The sequence below is a fragment of the Miniopterus natalensis genome, chromosome 10 (genome assembly GCF_054644295.1).
Source record: "Miniopterus natalensis isolate mMinNat1 chromosome 10, mMinNat1.hap1, whole genome shotgun sequence".
Taxonomy (NCBI): Eukaryota; Metazoa; Chordata; class Mammalia; order Chiroptera; family Miniopteridae; genus Miniopterus; species Miniopterus natalensis.
This window is the reverse complement of record NC_142090.1, coordinates 17,498,757-17,521,248: the sequence shown is the minus strand read 5'-3', so window position 1 is coordinate 17,521,248 and position 22,492 is coordinate 17,498,757. Positions and strand designations below refer to the sequence as shown.

The 22,492-nt window shown below is 46.3% G+C and overlaps 1 pseudogene; it reads right to left on the bottom strand.

Moving 5' to 3' along the window:
* Nucleotides 1-19,680: 19,680 nt before the first annotated feature.
* On the bottom strand, nucleotides 19,681-21,682 carry LOC107537313 (fatty acid-binding protein 5 pseudogene; annotated as a pseudogene).
* Between the last annotated feature and the right edge of the window lie 810 nt (nucleotides 21,683-22,492).

Sequence of the window (22,492 nt, the reverse complement as noted above, 5' to 3'; positions counted from 1 at the left end):
CTCAGCCTCTCCCTGTGGGTGGAAGCCCAGCACCACCATTTAGGAATACAAGGAGGACCTCTTCCCAGAAGGAGAGGAATTTAAAGTGTTTGTCTGAGCACCAGAGCTCATAGTCTTACTAAGCCCCTATTCTGGCCACTTTCTATTCACCCTGTTGGTGAACGAGAGCTCCTCTGTCCTAAATAGTACTACGTGGTCAAACATACCCTTGAGAATGGACAGATGAGGCTGGCAGTGTTTATTGGTCACATACACTCACAGACTGGGAGAGGAAGACACCATGTGCCTTGAAGGACCCCATGAGGGTTATACTTGGGAGCTTCGCTTAGGAGCAGAGTGAGCCAGCAAGGGCTGTGGAGCACAGGCTTCATGGTGATAAGAGGGTAGGGCGCCCCATAATTCTTGTGGGAGGTTGTCATCGGCTCCTTTGAATAAATTCCTGGGCTTTTGGGGTGGTGAACCCCATTAGGTTGAAGACCACATGGGGAGAAGTAAGGGGAGCTAGCCAAGTGGGGAGCCTGCTAGCCAAGTGGGGAGCCTATCCAGCTGGGTGGGGGGCATATCTAGAGAGAACAGGACAACTCAACAGTTAAGCCTTTGGGACTCAACAATGTCAGGGCAGCACTTGAAATTTTAGGCCTTATAACACAATGCCTTAGGTCCTGTGCCCGATGTCATTTCATCTTCATCTCACCCCATGAGATAGTTACATTTCACACGTAAGGGACTGAGCTGGGTAATTAGCCAAAACCAATCAGATCAGGCTTTGTGCCCAGGGCCTCCTGAGTCCATAGCTCATGCTTTCTCGGTGTTGTACGTCAGTGAGAACACTTACAAGCCACGGCTACCTCTTGAAGCAGGCAGTGAGGAGGGCTGTCCCCAGGCAGCCTGGCCATCTTGAAGTCCCAGGAAAGCCGTTTCCTTTTTCACAGCAGATTGTCTGCAGCTTTGCTTCTAGTTGGGTTATAACCAGAGAGAACCTAAGGCCTCTTGAGCCTAGATTGTGGAGCTGGTGAGTGGGTTTGCTTATGAAGTCATGGGCACTTCTATTCTGATGGTCAGGGTGGGTACAAGGCATGGGGTTGAGCTGATCAGACTAGTGGGGGGGAGACCTGGATCCCAGCCCAGCTCCTCTCTCACTGTGTAGCTTTGGGCAAACGTCCTTCTTTGGGGTCGGGCTGCTCAGCAGTGACCGGAGGGGCTGGGTCACCTGGAAGGCTCTCTGCTCTGTTATGCTGTGAACCTTCAGGACTCTAACTGTGGAACACAAGGCTTCATCTGTGCAGGTAGAGGCATTCAAAGGCAGGTGGTGGGAGGACATTTTCATTCCTGTAGAGTCCGGGAGAGTCAAGTCTGCTGACCTGCCTCAGGGAATTGACTGGGCTTTGCTTGCTAAGTTTCCAGAAGATGCTCTGGGGGCACAAAAGTTTGTAAAATGTTGTCATCTGGGGGCGTGAAGCCCACAGCTCAGACCAGCTGAGCCAAGCAGGTCCTCCACTCCAGGCCTGTCTCCTCCACAGGAGCACTTGCTACTCCTTTTAATGCCCTCCTTCCCCTCCTGAAGGGTTGCTGATTTATCAAGTAAATATGCAGGATGCCCAGTTAAAGTTTAATTTCAGATTAGTACAGAAAGATTTTAAATATAAATGTCTCAAGATTTCTGTGGTGCTAAGGGCCTGGAGCCTGCCCCCAGTCCTGAGGCCCTGGGTTTCTTCTGCCTCTAGGGATAGGAGAGTACCAGTTTGGTCCAGGGACTTTTTATACGTGCATATGATGCTAATACAATAGAAAAGAATAGTAACAAGAGCCATGGAAACGAAGTCCAGGCTCATGCATCTGGGGTTGGCAGCCAGGCCTGAACCTATGTTTTCATGTTCATTTTGTGCCTTTCCCGCAGCACCAGCACAGATTTGCAGAGACAGCTCATAAGAGAGAAGTCTGGTGCAAACCTGCAGGCTCCTTGCTGTGGGTCAGGTGGCAGCTCTGCGGTGTGTGCAGAGAACAGCGGGTGTGCCCTGTCGCTGCTCAGGGCCGACCAGCCCACCATGTAGCATCCAGGCTGCAGGCCAGACTGGTTGGCAGGGGCTGTGTTTGATTCCACCTCTCAGTCTGCCTACAAATGCAAGTCCTCGTGACTTCCCCTCTGGTGGCCTGGGCTGCTACTGAACCATCTGCTGCTCCTAGCTGGGCCTGCAGCTGGAGGCTCATGCATGGTAGAGACTTCTCCTGGCAATTGCGAAGCTGAAGCCAACCTGGTAGGTGGGGACACAAGTGGTGACCACATATTAGAGAGGTGAGAACAGGCTCCTGTGCGGGAAATTTCATTTCCCGATTCCATTCCAGAAGACTCCACTAAAATTGGAATAAGGAGGGCATGTGTTTTTAATCTTATTTTAGAGATGAAGCTAACTTCACTCCAAGATTATACAATGCATAACTGGAGAGCCAGGCCTGGAATCTGACTTCGCACCTGCTCTATGTCCTAGACTCATGATTTCTCATATCTGTGGCCTGAAAATAATGGCTCTCAACCTTGGCTGCCTATTAGGATCACCCAGGAGCTTTAAAACATGGAGGTCCAAACCCCAGAGATTCTGATTTAATTGATCTGGGTGGGGGGCCCAGACATTAGTAGTTGTTAAATGCTCTCCAGGTGATTCTAATGAGCATCCAGGGCTGAGCATCATCACTGAGGAAGTAAGAGATGGCATAGGGTAGGGGTTCCCCAACTTTACTGCACATAGAATCATCTGGGGATCTTTAAAAAGCCTGCTGCCTGGCTCCTTCCCTCAGACATTCTGATTTAGTATAGAGTGAACCCTGGGAATCAGGACTTTTTAAAGCTCTCCAGGTGATTCTGATACCTAGCAAAGTTTGGAAACCATTGGCTCCTCTAGTGTGGTCTGCAGACTAGTGGCATCAAGATCTCTTGGGAGCCTGTTGGAAATGTAGAGTCTCAGGTCCCACCCTGGAACTATTGAATCAGAATCTGCATTCTAACAAGATTTCCAGGTAATTTGTTTTGTGCATTCAAATTTGGCCTGGGGAATGATGTCATGAAGAGGCAGACGAGGGCATAATTTTTCAGTCAATCCATCTACTCATTCACTCATTTATTCAGTCATGCACTGATGATCACCGAGCACTGCTATGTGTGAGCATTACGCCAGGTACTGCTTATTCAAAGAGGTAAGGCTAAAGGTAAGGCGAGAACATAGCTGTCAGGACCCAAGGGCAAGACCAGCACCTAGAGAAGTGCACAGGGCATACTGAACTAGAGTACAGGGAATGGTGACCTTCACTGTCTGGGGAGTGAAGGACTCATCCTGCAGGGCAGGTGTGTTCAGGGGTTACAGAGGCTCAGGATGATTGCTGTAGGGGTGGGAAGGTAGGATGGGGAAAGGTGTTCTGTGCCCTTCCAAGGAGCCTCAGCATTAGCTGTGGACAATGAAGTGTTGGTGGAGGCTTTAGGTAGGACTGTCATGACTCAGATGGGTCTTCCAAAGAGAACTGTAGATTAAGTGCAAGCACTGGAATAGAGAGAAGCTAGGGGCCATGGAGAGACCAACTGGGACTCCTAGAGAGAGGCCTAACGATGAGGGGAAGGACAGCTTCAGGAGATGGTTCTGAGAGAGGATCCACAGGGTTTGGGGGCAGAATGCATATGGTTTAAGAGGGAGATAAGCTTAGCATGACTCTCAGGTGTGCAGTTTAGGCAACTAGGCGGAGGTGGCACCATTCAATGGGATAAAAACTCAGGAGGCAGAGCAAGTTTGGACAGGCTCAGAGGTGATATGTGTTTGGGACCAGAGCTGGGGAGAGAATTACAGGCTGACTGTCTAGGAGTCAACCTCCAAGTCTTGTTGAAACCATAGGAGCAGGTGACATCATTTAAAGATGGATAGGGGTGTGGGAGAGAGAACACAGGGGCCTGACTACTTAAAGGGGGATGGCAAGAAGAGAAAGGAAGTGGGGGAGGGAGGGTGAAGAAGTGGGAAGGGCCCAACAAGGAGAGACTGGAAAAAAATGGCTCAGGAAAGGAAAAAGAACATTCAGGAAAAAGAGCATAGTTCATGGAGTAAAACGCTGCAGAGAATTTAGGAGATGAAGACTGAAGGCAAGATTTGATAACGGGGCATTCGTGACCCAGTGGCTGCAGTGGCGTGATGGGAAGAGGAACCAGATGGCAATGGGTCAAGGGTATTGGGAACAATGCCACAGAAAGTGTAGATTACTCTCCAGTGGTGGTGGGAAGGGAGAGGGGGGGAGAGAGCAGCCGTTTGAAAGAGAGGTGGAATACAGGGGGCTCGGCTTCCTCTTCAGGCTGGAGAAGATGAGCCCACTTCTGAGCTGAGAGGAAGGAGTTAAGAGTGGTTCAAGATGCAGAGGGAGAAAAAATAACCACAAAGTGGATCTCGGAGGCCCTGGGAGGAGATGTGATTCAGAACAGAGAGAGGAATTCATCTTGGAGAGGGGAAGGATGTTGCAGGAGTCCCCATCAGTGTTCTCTGTGGGGCCCTGACCAGGGGCAAGTCATCCGTTGACAGCCCCGGGGAAGCAGTGGTCTGGGCAGCCTCAGGGGACACTAGAGGTTCTGGGAGCGGGAGAGCCATGTCTGCAGCGGCCCCAGCAGCCCGCCTTTTTTTGTTGTTGTTTTTATTTTCTTTTTTTTTTTTCAGCCACAGTGGCTCAGTAAGTGAGGGGAATAAAGGTGGCTGGTTTCCTTCAGATTTGGGAGCTGGTTAGCCTGAAGGGCACCCAGGGTGCTATGGAGAACACCACTGATGCCATCATTTTAGGGCTCAAGTTTTTCTGCCCTTCTCAGGAAGCTCAAATGCAGGAGAAATTGCCCCAATTCAATGAGCTTCCTTCATGCGGGTGGGGGCAAATGGGGCTGCTGGTACCTTGGCCAAGTTGGGTTTACTTGGAAAGAGGAAGCCACCACAGATGCCAGAAGCAGTGGCTGCTCTGTGCCCACCAGCCCAGGTGGCTTTAGAGACTGGGGAATGCCAGACTCACCTCTCCTCTTACTGACTCTCCAGCTCCCGAGGGAACTACAGGATCCTAGGGTTGGAAAGAACCATAGTGACCATTAGTCTAGGAATTCAGCAGCAGTGACCTCTGGGGGCATTTCTGAATGCCTCAATGATTAGAGGAACACTACTGACATTTAGCAGGGAAAGGCCAGGCATGCCTGTCCTCCTGCAAAGCATGACAAGTCCTGCACAGAAAAAGCTTGTCCCACACCTCCCGTGGCTTTCAAATACCTTGCCAAGCATTAGAAACCTGTTCGTAATAATCTTTGAACTCTGGTTTACATATAAACATGGGTGAATTTGCTGGGAAGGCTTCTGTATATAAATCAAGGAGAGTTTGTACTTCAGAACTTCACTAAGAGTTGTGTGTTAGTTTGGAAAACCAGGCCTCTGAAGGCAGAGCTCCCCACAGAATCTGAGTCATTGAGGCAACATAGCTGTATCCATCTGCACCTAGACCGTTGCATTCATGCGGATGCCACCTATCGATGCAAGCGCCTCACTGTTTCACTCTCATGCATTATTATGCCTGAACATTCATATGTGGAAAAGCATATTCCTATGTTATAATCATGTCACCTTTATTTTTATATATTAATTAGGGAATTGTATTTATTTATTTTTATTTTTTTTAATTTTATTTTTGTTTAAAATATTACAGATGTCCTTTTTTCTCCCCAATGACCCGTTCCACCCCGTTCCTTCCCCCGCCCCAGTCCCCCTCCCCACCATTGTCCCTGTCCTTGGGTTGTGCATATAGGCATATAAATTCTTTGGTTGCTCTCTCCCCTTCCACCCACCCGCCCTCCTCCATCCCTCTGACATTCCTCAGTCTCATCTATGCTTCCATGTCATTGAACCTATTGTTTTTAAAAATACGTTATTTTTTAAAGTAGGCTTTACTCTATTTCAGCATAATAAAGAGGATGGTATCAAACATTTGCTATAAAAGGTGTTTTTAACTCTAGTCAACTTAAAAAAGAATCTGCTCTAATCTTTCCACCAGTGAGTTGAATTCTCTCTGCGGTAAATCTAATAGCTGGTGTGCGGATCTCCTTGAACATGTCCAGGGCAGGGAACCCATTCCCTCTCCAGGTAGTCAGTTTATCATCAGGCTGAGCTAAGAGGTGAACAGGGATTGCATGTAAGGAGCTAAGCTGTCGTTGAGTCTCTTTCACCCTCTCATAGTCCTATTCATATCCTCTGTGGCCACATCAAAAGTGTGATTCCTTTGACATGAGACCTCTCTGATGTTTATAGGTGGCCAGAAACCCCGTGCATGTCCTTCCCCACCCCACCCCAACAGTCTTCTCTTCTCCAGACAGAATGTCTGCAGGCTCCTCACCATTCTGTGTGTGGCGTGATTTCTGTGCCCCTTTGTTGCCCTGTCCTAGCAGGCGCTGTACTAAGCATGAGGGATTTAGTAGGTTCCATATGCTTATTGGATATTTTGCAGACTGCCAACCTACGCCATTCACTCTGCTCAGCTCTGGGGTCACAGAGATGATTGAGAAACAGTTGTTGTCCCTGAGAGGTTAGCCAGTGGTGAAACAGTCACCTGAAATGACAGGGTTGGCACATTCTTACCTCCTTTCTCCCCCAAGACCCCTCTAGACTTATAAGAAAGGGATTATATCTGGCCAGGCCGGGCGTGGCTCAGCGGTTGAGCATCGACCTAGGATCTAGGCGATCGGGGTTCGATTCCCGGTCAGGGCACATGCCCAGGTTGTGGGCTCGATCAATGACTCTCATCATTGATGTTTCTATCTCTCTCTCCCTCTCCTTTCCTCTTTCTGAAGTCAATAAAGAGATATTTAAAAAATAAATAAATAAAATTTAAAAAAAAAAAGAAAGGGATTATATCTAAAAAAACAAAAAATATTAGCATACAATGATGAGAGGCCATCAGCAGATGAGAGGTTTCCACAAAATTATAGAAAACTAAGAGCAGGTGGAGGTATTAAACGGTCCATCAGGTAGAAGAGTGGAGAAAGCATCCGCTTTGTGCTCAGAGAAGGGGAGGTGGGAGAGGAGGAGCTTGTTTGCCCCTGGAGAACCCTGAGAACTGGGCCCCAAAGGGCCAGGTGCGGCAGAAGGTGAGAATGAGATCTGGTACCGGAGTAGGAGATTATTTGAAAGTCCACTTATGTAACAGTTGACCCCTACCACCAAACAAAATAATTACAGCCAGGACTCTACCTCTGGACCAGGAAATTGGTGGTTTCTTCTCAGGAAAACTGAGTGGTCCCATGAAACAGGCATGTGGTGGGTCCCACCTAACAACCAGCTCCCACTGAGCACCCAAAGCCAAACTCAGCCAATGAGAAAACCCCCATCCGCAGACTCGCAGCTCCCAAATGACGTTTCCATGTCTTATTTATGAATGGATAGAGCCAAAGGCAATCCACCCCCGCGGAGAGCCTGCAACTTAATGAGACTGAGGGAAACAGAGAGAAAGAAGACCCCTGAGGATATAGAAATGACAAAAGGAACAGAAAAGAGCTCAAGCAAAACAAACACAACCTCTAATTAGTGCCCACAGAGTCCCTACCAAAACAGAAATCTCAGAGGACAAGAAAGTGCTATTTGGAAATAAAATCATTTTAAAAAACGGGCTGAAGATAAACATTCAATAGAATCGCAAGATGAGGTTAAGGAAATGCCCCAGAAAGCAGGTAGAGCACCACCAATGGAAAAGATGGTAGAAATTTAAAAAGAATCAATTTGGTAGGTTCAAATTGGACTGATAGGAGTTCCAGAAAGAGAGAGCAGAGGCCAGTGAGGGGAGGAAACTACCAAATCCGTAGCTGGGTAAATCCTCAGCCCTGGAGCGCAGAGGCCCTTACGGGGCTCACTGAGTCGGTCCAGGACAAAGACTAATATAGGCCACAGCAGTGCACATCAACTAAAGTTTCAGTATATTTGGGACAAATAGAATAATAACGACTACAAGAAAAACCATTCAAAGAGAAAATGTAAACCCCCGTGGACATTCCAGTGGCATGAGAATCCTGAATGGCAGCACCAGGCCCTAGAATGCAGGAGAGGAGACCTTCAAAACTCAGAGGGAAAGTCATTTCAACCCAGAATTCAACATCCAGACAAACTCTCATCCAGCACTAGGGTATAATAAAGATATTTTTCAGGTGGGTAAGGAGGCAGTGCCCTGTTTAAGAAAGTTATTGATAATGTGCGCCAGCAAAATAAAGGAGTAAGCCAAGAAAGGCAGACAGATTTGTGTTTTGGAAATGCACCTTGACAGCAATCATTCTGGAAGCTGGGTCTAAACGAGTCAGAAATGGGGAAGACAATCCATTCAGGAGGCCATATCAATAACCCAGGTGAGGAATATATGAGGACCTGAACCCGGACAACGGGTGGGGGTGGGGAAAGCAAATGGAAACAAATGTTCAGAAGGTAAATGGGATTGAAGGGCAGTGAGGGAGAGGCTTTCCCGGGGAGAAGTGGGCAGATGATGGCCCCTCTTGCTGAGATGCGGCAGAGGTTTGGTTCAGATTCAGTGTTGAATATGTTGAGTTGAGAGGCAGGAAACCCAACTGGGGTGTCTAGGAAGCTGTTGAATATACAAATGGATGCTCTGGGACAAGGCCGGTGCTGGGGAACTAGACTTGGAAGACATCAGCCTGCAGATAGTAGAGGCAGGGGACCAAAGAAAGCATCCAGTGAGAAAAACAGTGGCCCAAGGACAAAAGGACAAAAATCTGGAATTTAGTATTTAAAGGACAGGCCAATAATGCTCTAGATAAGGTTGGGCATCTTCTTATGTATTCATGAGTCGTTTTTATTTCCTCTTCTGTGAAATACCTATTTTGTGTTTTGGTTATTTTTCTCTTTCTATTTAGTTAAAACCAAGTCTATCATCTAGTGTAATGATAAAGCTATAGAAGGAGCCCCAGTAGACTAAGGAAATATTATCTAAAGCAGTTAAATCTGAGAAATGAAGCACCAAATCAGAGAGTAGGAAGTAAAATTGTTGTTAATGTAAAGCAATGTGATGGCATAACTTGAAAATGTAAGAGAATCAATGGGGAAAATTGCAAGTAGTAAGAATTCTGTGAGATTGCTGCAAAATGAATATGGCAATTAATAGCACACCTAGACAAAACAACCAGAATTTTAAAATGCAACGGAAGGGAAAACCCAATGGTAATAGCCATAAAGGGCAAGGTCCAGATGAAGAATTTAAGAATATTTTTGAAGAACACAATAGAACACACCATATAGAGACAAAAAAAGAGACAAAAAAAAAAAACACCTCATTTTTCTATTGGAAAATGTTGCTCTTACGTATTAGAAAGATGTTAATTCTTCCTAAATTATACTTTACCCTTAAATATCTACATAAGAACTAGATACAAACCAGACCAGCTTATTCTCATATGAATCAATACACATGCAAGAATAGCCAGAAATTTCTAGTAAAGAGGAGTCATGAGAAGAGATAAGCTCCACCTTATGCAAAAATATGATTAAAATAAAGGGGCACCAGAGAGTATTCAGTGAGATCAATAGAACAGAATGAAGAGCTCAGAAATAGGCCTGAGTTTAGTATGTCATAAATGGGAATTTCATGTATCATAAAATGGCATTTCTTTTCATATCAGAAGGGAAAAGACAAATTGTTCAATAAATAGGACATTTCTGGGGGGAAAATTGATTTCTACCTCACTCTTTACATAAAACTAATGGAGCAAGTGCACAGAAGTTAAACTGAAGCCATAAAAGTACTAGAAGAAAACATGGAGCATTAAAAAAGTGTATATATTAATTATACATAAATTACATATAAAATTATATATAATTTTGGAGTAGAGGGGCACTCTGTGCTCATGAGCCTATACAGCAAGAAAATACACTTTCAACTGTATAAAAATAACATACACTTGACCTGGAAAACACACACAAACAAGATCAAACAACAAATGATAAATTGTGAAAAGATATTTGCAAATGTATATGGCACACAAATGCCTACTTTTCTCTATGTAGAGAGAGACTACAAATCAATATAAAAAATGAAAACTTCAATTGAAATTAGGCAAAGGATGTGAATAAAGTTCACAGAAAAATGCTTTGCTCTTACATGTATGCAAAGTTGTTCAGCCCAGCAGGCATGGCTCAGCGGTTGAGCATTGACCAAGGGATCGAGGTTCGATTCCCGGTCAGGGCACAGGCCCGGGTTTCGGGCTCATCCCCAGCAGGGGGCGTGCAGGAGGCAGCCGATCAACGACTGTCATCACTGATGTTTCTATCTCTTCCTCCCTTCTTCTCCTCTCTCTCAAATCAATAAAAATATATTAAAAAAACACAAAAGCTGTTCAATCTCACTTGTAATGAGGGACTGCAAATTAAAATTACAATGAGATGTCATTTTTGTCCATCAAAACTCAGCAAGGAGCAAAAATAGCACAGTGGTCCTGGCCGGTTGCCCAGTGGTTAGAGTGTTGGCCTGCAGGTTGAAGGGTCCTGGGTTCTATTCCAGCCAAGGGCATGTACCTCGTTTGTAGGCTTGATCCCTGGCCCTGGTCGAGGCTCATGTCGGAGGCAGTCAGTTGATGTGTTTCTCTCACATCTACGTTTCTCAACCTCTCCCTCTATCTCTCTCTCCCCCCCCCCCACTCTCTCTGAAAAGCAGTGGAAAAAATATCCTTGGGTGAGGATTGAAAACCACAACAAATAGCAAAGTGTACTGGCAAGGATGAGGGGGCGCTCATGCGTTATTGGTGGGAGACTAAGTTGGTGTAACCAAGATGGATTGTCGAATGGAGAGGCAAGGACAAAATAAATTATAGAGCATGCTACCTGTCAATTGCACCTTTTTTTTCAAAAAAAAAAAAAAGCACATATATTTTGTATAGATATAGAGTATTTTTGAAACAGCACACAAAATCCAGCCTTCCTTCCTTTTTCAAAAAGTGGAAAAGTGGCCCAGCCGGGCGTAGCTCAGCGGTTGAGCGTCGACCTAGGATCCAGGAGATCAATGTTCGATTCCCGGTCAGGGCACATGCCCGGATTGCGGGCTCCATCCCCAATGATTTTCTCATCATTGGTGTTTCTATCTCTCTCTCCCTCTGCTGCCCTCTCTCTGAAATCAATAAAGATATATAAAAAAACAAAACAAAAAAAAAGTGGAAAAGTGGAAATAATTTTAGTTTTCTAATTATAAAAGTAATATATGCCTCTTACAAAAAATACCCTTTCTGAACAGAAAGAAGTTGAAGGAAAGCAAAACCACCTAGTTTTATCACTCAGAAAAATCCCTGTTAATATTTTGATGCACATTCTTCCACATATTTTTTCCTGATACATTTTTTTGAAATGGTATCCTGCCTTGCACACTATATTTCATCTGATTTTTCTCACTCAACGGTGTCTTTTTTCCATGTCTTTAGATATAGATCTACACCATCTTTTTTTTTTTTTTTAATGCTCACCCGAGGATATGTTTGTTTGTTTTTTAATTGATTTGAGAGAAAGAGGGAGACAGAAAGGGAAAAACAAAAATTCAAGAGAGAAACATTCATTGGCTGCCTCCCTTGTGCACCCCGACCAGGGATTGAACCCACAATTTGGGTATGTGCCCTGACTGGGACTCAAACAGGCAACCTAACCAACTGAGCCACACTGGCCGTGGCTACCCCACCATTTTTAATGTGTGGATGCATCATAATTCCCTTAAGCTATCAATTGACTAACATTTAGGGCATTTCCAATGTTTCACTGTTATAAACAATAATGTGATAAACACATGTATAATATCTTTGTGAGCCTGTTTGACTATATCGATAAGAAAAATTTTTTAAAAATTGAATTGCTGAGTCAAAGTATAAGTGTATTTGAAAAGCCCCTGATATACATGGTCAAATTACCCCTAGAATAGCTGGAATAGGTTACCCTCCACCCCATATAGGAGACGGCCCATTTCTCCACAACTTTACTTGCTCTAAACATCCCTGCTTTTTAAAAATTTTTGCTATTCTTATAGGTTGAAAAATAAATCTCATTTCTAAAAAAGAATTGCATTTTTGATTACTAGTGAAACTGAACATCTTTTTACATAATCATTGCCTATTTATAAACCTTGTTTATTTTCCTATTGGGATGGTCAAAATTTGTATTGCTTTCTAAGAGCAATTTATATGTTAAGGATACTTATCCTTGTGTGTCATATTGCAACTATTTCCCTAGTTTGGATTTTTAATTCACATGGTGTTTAAAACTTTTTACTATGAAGCATTTTTTTAAAAAGCAGAATACTATAATAAACCTCTGAATATGCATCGCTCAGCTCCAACCATTATCAACATAGAGCAATTTTGTTTCATTTCTATCCCTCCCACATTTCCCCTTCTATTCTAAGGTAAATCCCAGACATCATGTCATTTTATCTGGAAATATTTGTTATAGAATGTCTTTGATATGTGGACATTTTTCACATTTCAGGAAATCAAATCCAATCAGAAGGGTCTTCATGAAATCCCAGCACTGTTTCTTCAACAGCACATTCTTTCTCCCACTGACTTGAAATGCTTATTGGATTTTTTCCCACTCTGTTCCTTTGATCTGCCTCTTTACTCAGACACCAATACCCCACCGCTGCAATTACTATAGGTTTAAAATATATTCTTTCATATCTGATATGACAAGCATCAGGGGATGCTCTAATTCAGCTTTTTCCTCCAAATTCTCTTATATATTTCCTCACATTTATTCATCCAGATTAAGTTAGGTTTATTTTATTAAGTTCCACTCAAAAACTCAATTGAGATTATGATTGAAATTATGGGACATGTGTAGGTGAATTTGGGGGAAATCGACTTCTTTCCATTATCGAGTCTTCTTACCTTGAAAGCAAGCATGACCCTCTGTTTATTTTAATTGCCCAGCAAAGCGTGAGAGCTTTTCTTTATGAGGCCTGGTGTTCTTCTTGTTAAGATTCTCCCCTGATATTATATGTTTTGGCTGCTATTGTGAATGCAGTCCTTTTCCCCATTATATTTTCTAATTGGTTGTCACCACTATATGGAAAAGCTAATAATTTTTTTAATGTTCCTTTTGTAACTACCTCCTTTACTAACCCCTCTTATTCATTACAATAGTTTTTTTATGGAGCCCATCAGATTTTTGACTCTTCCTTTCCAATAATTCTATCACTTGTTTTTTTTGTAGTTGTTTTTACATATGCTTTTATTGATTTCAGAGAGAGGAAGGGAGAGGGGAGCGAGCTAGAAGCATCAATGATGAGTCATTGATTGCCTGCCTCCTGCACGCCTCCAACTGGGGGTCAAAACCTGGGCATGTGCCCTGACAGGGAATCCAACCGTGACCTCCTGGTTCATAGGTCGACACTCCACCACTAAGCCACGCCATCCAGGTTCTATCACTTGTTTTATTTTATGACTGCATTGACTAAGACTTACTTCCACACAATGTTTTATGATAGTTCTAGTCAAGGACATCCTTGCTCTGTCTCAGGGTAACATTTCATCTTTAAGCATGACATTAGTTCCTAGCTTAGGTTTGTTCTTTATTCCACTAAAATTGTCCCTCTATTCCTAGTTTACTAAGAGGATTTTTTAAAAATTCTATATCAGATTTTATTAAATTCCTTTGGGCATCTAAAATAATCATATGATTTTCCTCCTTTAATCTACTCATGAGATAAATTGCATCTATAGATTTCTTAATGTTGACATCCTTCAAATTTCTAGAGTAAACTTCCTTTTGTCATTTATACTATTATTTTTATTATTATTCTGCTGGATTCTATTGGTAATATTTTCTTTTTCCCATTAAATTTTGTATATATGAGAGTACAGATTACTCTTTCAAAAAGCTTTGCTGGGAAGGGGAGGAAAGAGAGAACCAACGCTCCACAGAGACTCAGAATTAAGAAAGTATACACTTTGAGTATATTAATAGGCATTGGGGACATAGCCAGGAGATAGGAAGCGCTTGAGGATGTAAGACAAAGAGGGTGAAATTGATGGAACAAGGTGCCAGTGACAGAGTAGACAGTGGGATCTGCACACCAGTGGCCAGGTGGCCATGAGTATGGAGAGGGTCAGCCCACATTGAGGCTGGAGGGAGAGAATAGGGCAGGTGAGATGGGCCCATCATTTGGGGCAGGTTACAGCTGCAGGCCTCAGTTGTCCTGGGGTCAAGGAATAGAGGCTGTCTTCCATGCCTGTTGGGTGAGGGCTTGAGGCAAGTTGTAGAAGTTGAGAACAGTTGCTGAGAGAAATGGGGACAAGTCAAAGAATGTAATGGGATGCTGACGCCCTGCTGAGGTAGAAGGCCTTGATTTCTCATGGCATCAGTTTGCAAGATTATGTAATTCTTTCTGCTCTGAGCACTCTGGGAGTGGGTTGGACTGTGGGGCATGCAGGGTTGGGGGTGTTTTTTGTTTGTTTATTAATCCCCAGCTGAGGATATTTTTTCCATTGATTTTTTTAGAGAGAGTGGAAGGGAGGGGGGAGAGACAGAGAGAAAGAAGCAGTAATGTGAGAGATACACATCCATTGGTTGCCTCCTGCACACACCCCAACCAGGGCCAGGGATCGAGCCTGCAACTGAGGAATGTGCCCTTGGCCGGAATCAAACCCAGGACCCTTCAGTCTACAGGCTGATGCTCTAACCACTGAGTCAAACCAGCTAGGGCCAGGGCCAGGGTTGGGGTTTTGACGGTGACTGTGAAGGCAGAAGTGGAGCCAGGAGCTATATAGGTCCTACAAATAGGCAGTGGTGATGGTGAGGAGCTGGGAAGACACATGTGACCCAGCAGCCTGTCCATGAGATGGCTGTCATAGTTCGCCTTTGTTGTAATTTCCACCTCAAGGCAAAACTTCCCATTCTGCCATGTCACAAAACAAACAGAATGCACAGCGGCTTAAGCCAGATAACTTATGTAACTGATTTCATGCTCTGCCACGTTCTTAACAGCTACAAAAAGTCCGTGCTTTTTGGACATTCTGTTGGGACCATAGGAAGTGTGTTGTGATGCGCAGGAAATGCTGTGATTGAGGAGAGGGGGCACCTGAACCCCTGCTCTCCGTATCGGGCTGTTGGAACATTGATGGGAGTGGATCAGGTGGTCAGGCCGGGCTGGGCAGGGTAGTGAAGCCACTGGCCTTACAGACTAGAAGAAAGGGGACTGGTGGGGACAAGCGGCTGGAAGTAGGCCAAGAGTGTGAGCACCTGAGGGGAGCTGGAGGTGAAGGGCCTGGTGATGAGGGGGTCCAAGGCCCAGGAGGCTGGCCTGTTGCATGGGCCTTCTATATGGATCTTAAAGTCACCCCAAATGATGCCAGGGCACGGAGTGGATAGGAGACAGTGAGCTGGGTGTAGGTCTCAGTGAGTGTGGAGGAGTGTCCAGGGAGGTGACAGCACTGAGGAGGGGAGATGGGGTGACTGGAAAGCAGGTCCTGCAGAGGAGGGACAGGGGCGTTTTTGAAGTTGCAGTGAGAGAGGGAAGAATGCTGACTCACCTGGGCCCTGGGATTGAGTCTGAGATGCTCTCCAGAAGAGAAAAAGGCCCAGAGAGGGGAATGACCTGCTGGAGGCCGCCCCCCAGCTAATGAGCAGCAGGGTTGGGGTATAAACCCAGGTCTGCTGTTCCCTGAGGGACAGCAGGTGGCCTTTCAGGTGAGGGTGTGAACTGTAGGGACCGCCTTCCCCATCTTGCAAGACTTGGTGAGAGCCCAGAGGCCTCCATCTGCCCCCCCTGCTGAAGGCAGCCTCTGGGTGCCTGGTGAAGTGTCCAAGCTGAATGTGCCCACGGGGATGGAGCACTTTTCTAAGACCAAAGGATTCTGCCTCCATTTCTCGGGGGCCTAAGCCCTGCCTTCCGCTCGTGGCCTGTTCTTTCTGGGCTGCCCCCTCAGGGATGAAAGCAGGGGGTAACGAGCATGGAGGCTGGCTTCTGGTGGACTGGGTTCACATCTGTGAGATGCCTGTAATATTGCTGGCTCTGTGACCTTGGGCAAGTGGTCCTCTCTCTGCGTTTTAGATTTCTCACCTACAAAAAGGGGATAACAATCTATAATCTCTATAGCCCTTGTCAGTTGCTGTTAGGATTAAAGGAGCAAGTCCATGTCTTCCTGGCCAGGTTCTCTGAGAAGCTGACTCTGAGGAGAGTAGCATATGGGAGGTTCCTTAGGAAGCACTCTCAAGATCAACACCTGGGAGGGAGGATCCCTTCAGAGCTGTCCCCAGTCACTTGCTGATGTGATTTGCTTTGGGAAGGAGACATGACTGGACAAAGTGACCCTCTTCAAGTCAAGGACAGTTCCAGAAGAGGGATGGGGACTGTCAGCACTCCCAGCAGCAGGGAGAATAAGTCCTTCAGTTGTAAAGGGAAGTCTTCGCATCACAACCTGCGCTAACGCATTCATCAAACTATGTTTATTGTCATCACAGCCTCAAGGAGATGAGCAGAAGCTTGGCTCAGGGTGGACTGGCCAGAGCGTCAGCCAGCAGAGTCAGTGCCGGTTCACCCCCTGCATGGATTGAGTGATTTGGGTGAACCCCTAATATCATAAAAAAATTTGGATGTGGTTTCTGAGGTCAGAGTCTAGTTTTTATCAGCTTCCCAAACGGGCCTGTGATCCCATCTTTTGGAACCATCACTTTAGGGTCACATTCCAAGTATAAAAGGGGGTTTTATCTTCCCACTCCCCAGTCTGCCTCTCCCCAGCTAGTCACATCTGGGAAGCCCCTCTAGAATCCCTTCCCCTAAAGCCCCCTCCTCCAATCCTGTAATCACCACGCCAGTCCTAACCCGGGGCTGCACAGGAGCCTGGAAAGGGCATGGGCTTTGGTGTTAAACATCTGGATTTAAACCCTACCATTGCCACTCACCCTCTGTGTGGCCTTGAGCAAGCTTCCTGACCTCTGAGAGCCTTAGCTTTCTCACCTGTGAAATGGGAATGATTATACCTAGGCACTAGCTACATTTGGAAGATGGATTAAATGAGATGGTTTAGGGAAGTGCCCTGCACAGTGCCTGGAGCAGAGTAGGTAATTCATAACAAAACCCACTTTCTTTCTGGGATTCAATCAGACTCTCCCCTTTCTTGTATGCCTTTCCTAGCACTTCTGAGCACAAGTGATGCCTCAAACCCAGCCTATCTGAGGGTTCCCCTCCCTGGGCCTCACAGCTGGACCCCTCTCTCTGTTCCTCCCATTCGTGGTCCCCACATAGAGTCTGGTGCCCTCAGCAGGTCTCCTGCCTCCTGAGGAAACTCCTGATCACTAAGGACCCCAAGCTGCATTCTGATGAAGACTTGAGCATTCACAAAGAGTGTGCCCATCCTGCTCTCCCAGCAATGCTGAATGGTGGCAGAACAGGGAATTGCATTCCTCCAGGCAAATCCAGCTTCCCACTGTCACAGAGCTGGGGAGTGGTCAAGCCAGATTCCTTCCAGGATGCCAGTGTAGGTAAGAGAGAGACTTTGAAGCCAGGTTCACTGCCTGGGTTCAAATCCTGACTCTGCCGCTTGCTGTCTGGGAAACCTTGGGCAATTTACTTCCTTGTGCCTCAGTCTCATCATCTGTAAAATGGGAAAAATAATAGTCTCTATCTCATAGGCAGCTGCTGGGACAAATGTATGTGTCCAGGACAGCTCCTACTCTTGTGTAAGTGTGAGCTACTGAGAGAATTAATCACGGTTTGCCCCTCAGCTTCTCGGATTTGAGCTCCATCAACCTCCTTTCTCACCACGTTGAAATGTCATTCACCATATTCTCTGTTTCTCCTCAAAATGCACTGGTATTTTCAGAGTCCTGGGGCCCCATACCCCTTGACTCTTTTAAACATCTTACCGGCTTTTTCTTGTCTTTAATCATCTCCCCCCATGCTGCCTGCTGCCCACAACCTATAAACAACAACAGGTCCCCTCACCCAGCACCCTCCTCAGCTGCTGCAGTCTTTCTTCATCCCTTCCTTTGGCCAATAAACTTCTAAAAAATAAAAAAAAATAAAGTACCTCTGGCTCATTGCCTTCCTGCTTTCCCCCTTCCCGCCCATTCCTCAAGCATGGACTAAGCTCTGCAGGGTTCATTTCCCTGAAGCTGCCCTCTGTGGTCCGCATGGCTGCTGGTGTCCTTCCTCGGAGAACACCATTCTGAGCTCTCTGAGGCCAGCTGGCACTGCTGATCCTCCCCTTCCCTCTCCCTCCCTCATCTTCCCCCCTCCCCCTCCCTCCCCTCCTGTTCTCTCCCCCCCCTCCACTCCCCCCTCCTTCCTTCTCCTTTCTCCCCTCACACTAGCTCTGCCTGGCACCCACTGGGCTCTCCCACTCTGGCCCCCAGATTACCAGCCTTCTCCAGCTCCCTGGCTCCTGCCCAGTCCCCTCTTCCTCCTCAGCCCCCAGTTAGGACACTGCTCTTAGATCTGTCGCTTCAGAGATCTGTAGCTTCTTAGATCTGCATTTCACCAAATTCGGGGAATGTTCAGCTTTTATTCCTTCTCAGTTCGCTCCCTCCTTTCCTTCTGATTCTTCTTACGTTAAATTACCTGACATTGTCCCATGGGTCAGTGAGTCTCTGTTTATTTTTTTAAATCATTTTTCTCTGTGATCTTCAGGCTGGGTAATTTCTATTGATCGATTCTCAAGTTCAATGACCCTTGTTTTGCAGACTCCAATCTGGTAAGTTTATCCAGTGATTTTTTTGCTTTAGATCTTGTAGCTTTCAGTTTTAAATTTCCCATGTAGATCTTTTTTATAGTTTCCATCCTTCTGCTGAAGTTTCTACATCTGTTCACTCATTATGTATATATTTTCCTTTCAAATTCCTGAGCATATTTGTGATAGATGTTTAAAAGTTTCTGTCTCCCGCCCAGTTGGGTGGAGCACCATCCAGAGCACTGAAAGGTTACTGCTTCTATTTCCAGTCAGGGGACATGCCCGGGTTGCGGACTTAATCTCCAGTGGGGGGGCGTGCAGAAGGCAGCCGATCAATGACTCTCTCTCATCATTGATGTTTCTATCTCCATCTCCCTCTCCCTCTCCCTTCTTCTCTCTGAAATTTAAAAAAAAAAAAAAAAAGCATGGTTGTTACTTGTAAGGTGCTGCCTTCCTGGGCTCACTCCTCCTGATGAGTGAACGACTTACTGATGTCCCATTACTGTTGGTTGGACCGGATCTGTGGTTGCTCTGTCCAGCAGCCACAGCCTGCTGGGCTTTGTGGAGTCTTGCCCTGGGCCTAACAACCCAGCCCTCGTCCAAGCACCCGTGGGAAGCTTACGGATGCCGCAGTCTCCTTCCAGCCCAACTCTCTCCTCTTTGCCCTTGTATTAGTTTGCTGGGGCTGTGGTAATAAAGTACCACAGACCAAGTGGCTTAACCAACAGAAAGTCATTTCTCATAGTTATAGAGTCTGAAAGTACAAGATCAAGGTGACAGTGTGTCCAAATTTCCTCTTTTTTTTTTTCATAAACACATTTATTTACTATCCAAAAGGATGATCCTAATAAACCAACACTCTGAAATAGTTGCATGTAAAATGTTTGTGATGAACAGTTAACCACAGTCATGGGGGGGAAAGCATGGAGAGGTTTGCTCATTGAACTGAGCTTGTTTGTCCTCACAGCTAATTCCTGGCCAGAGAGATGATGGGATTTTTACTCTACTTTTTCACAGATCCGGGTACAGGTGACATTGTTCATGACACCTTCCACCACTAATTTCCCACCTTCCAATCTTCTCGTTGTTCTTTCTTTCCCATCCCATTCCTGAGGTTGAATCAATGACTGTTGTTTTTTAGTTATTGATTTGAGAGAGTGAGAGAAAGAGAGAGAAATCGCTTTGTCGTTCCACTTACTTAGGCATCATCGGTTAATTCTTGTAGTTGCCCTGACCGGGATCGAACCCGCAACCTTGGCGTATTGAGACAGCAACAGTGCGCCATTTATAAAGCTGCAGCCGGTCTGAGTTGTTCTGCCGTCAGCTGTAGTTTCTTCAGGCTTCTCTCCCAGGTAACATGAGAACTGCGTTGTTTTCAACGTGCTCTCAGTTTTCATGGTAAGGTTTTTGCCATCCGAAGTGATGACAGCCTGGTTTGGCCATGGCACCCATTTTCTGCAGAGCCACTCCCACTCCTAGTTCCTTCAAGTACTTGTGGAAGCCTTTGCTCCCCACTAAGTGCCACCCTCCTACCAGCTGCTGAGTGGTGGCCCTGTGGGTGCAGGCGGCCGGCAGGGTCACCAGAGCTGAGTGTGGCACAGGAAGCGTGGCCCAAATTTCCTCTTCTTATAAGGACACCAGTCAGATTGAATTAGGGCCCACCCTAATTCTTTGCCTTCTGCTCCCCAGCTCAGTGGCCAGCCTCATTTTAACTTAGTCACCCCTTTAAAGATCTGCCTCCAAATCCAGTCTCATTCTGAGGTGCTAGGGTTAGAGCTTCAGCCTGTGAATTGGGGGAGGGAGAGGAGGCAAGTCAGCCCATCACAGCTATCCCGCCCCTCAAATTCTAGCCACTTCAGCAGCCCTGACCTCTGATCTCTACCACCTGGCAAGTGCCACCTGGGCAGCTGACACAAGTGTGGCCTCGCCTCATGCATTTCCTTCTCAGTAACTGCAGTCCCCAGCTGCTTGCTCCCCACGACTGAAAACAGTGGCTCCATAGGTTTGTTGTTCAAGCCCGAAGGGTGAGTCCGGTCCCAGCCACTCTGTCCTGGATGACAGTGAGGGTCCAGTACTGGCTCCTTGCCTTCTGCTCCCCAGCTCAGTGGTCAGGCTTCCTCACGGTGCCAAAGAGACTTTCCTCAGCCCCGTCTGTGAAGTTTGGGATTTCTTTCTTTCCCTCAGGCCACAGTCACTCTGCCTCTCTCAGCAAATGCCTGGCCTGACCCAGCATCCCTGGTCTCCAAACCCAGTAGGCTTTGAATGGAGACAGGTGACAAACACCTTCCCCTTCACTTTTCTCGCCATCTTTTTCTTTCTTGGCTTTATTAATTGCCCCAGGAAGAAGAAAACCAAATTTGCACAGGAGGTGGGTTTGATGGGAAGATGGGCAGAGAGACAGACAGATGGGGACAGAAGGAAGAAGCCAGAAGCCTGGAGAAGGGATCTCCGAGGGCGGAGGGGGAGGGGAGCAGAGCGGGGAGGACAGTGGCTGGCTTTATTCAGGGCTTCGCAGGGCCTGTGCTTTGGGCCACGAGCCTGGATGCGACTTTGCACGGTCAGGAGCTAGACTCTCTACTGGTCGAAAAGACCCAAAGGCAGGTTTACCTCTTGACTGTGGGTAGAGAGGATCAGGGGTAACTTTCCAGGGTCTGACACACTTTGTCCAGCAGCTGCCCACTTCAGTGTCAGGAACCACAGCCCAGGAAGCTGTGCAGGTCCCCAGAGGACTTCGGGGCAGCCTGGGACGAGGTCTCGGAGTGGGGGGCAGGGGCTGAAGGTGAGTGCAGCGCGGGCCCTCCTTCCTCTAGACCCAGGCTGCGTTCCTGACAGCGCTGAAAACCAGCCCAAAGCCTCTACTTCCCTGCCCAGATTCCCTCCACATCAGCTCCTCTGCTCACATTTGCTGAGAACCAGCTCCCGGCCACTTGGATGTGCCCGTGTCCACAGTTCTGAGCCCCAGCCTGTCTCCAGGCAAGTCTGGAAGCACAACTCCCTCATCCTCGCAGGATGGAGCATGCCCCCCACCATGCCATTCATGTTGCTTCTTGCTCCCCGTAAGCTCAGAGGGTGATGCTTCTAGGCCTGTGTCCCTTTAAATGGGAGGAGAGTCCTCCCTGCACATGGATGTGGCTGACCTTTGGGAAAGGTTCTTTCTCCCTGAGGTCAGGTCCTGGAGAGCCCCCGTGAATCAGGGCAGCTTTCGGGTGCTGAGGCCCCTCCTAAGAGCCCAAGTTCCCAGGCACAGCGAGCTCAAGTGGGTGGAGTGGGAGTGGGAGTGGGAGTGGGAGTGGGAGTGGGAGTGGGAGTGGGAGTGGGAGGCTGGATTTCTATTAGCAGCAGGAAGAAACAAATCAGGAAACTCTAAGGTTATTAATAGAATAAAATTTGATAAACTGCAGTATCTCAATTTATGCACCATTCAGGGTATACAATGGTTATTTTTATCTAAATTATTCCCTGGACAAGAATAAAATTCAGATGTTAAATTAAACAACTGTTACTCTACTGAGTTTCATTTTATGGTTAAAGAAACTATGAGGACAATAAGAACTTACAATAGGTCCCGAAAATATTATTACTGGGCTGATAATAAATGGCCTATAAATTAATGAGTAAAACCTGAATAAGAAATATTTCTATTTTAACATGAACAAGAAAAATATAAATGCTCGGTGGAGAAAATCACAAGGGGTAACAATAAATCAAGAAATATAAAGTAAAATGAAGAGAGGAAAGGTGGTTTGGCAAATGACGAAGTCATAATGTAAATGCCCAGCATTTGCAAGAGCTCTTTACACAGGAATGGAT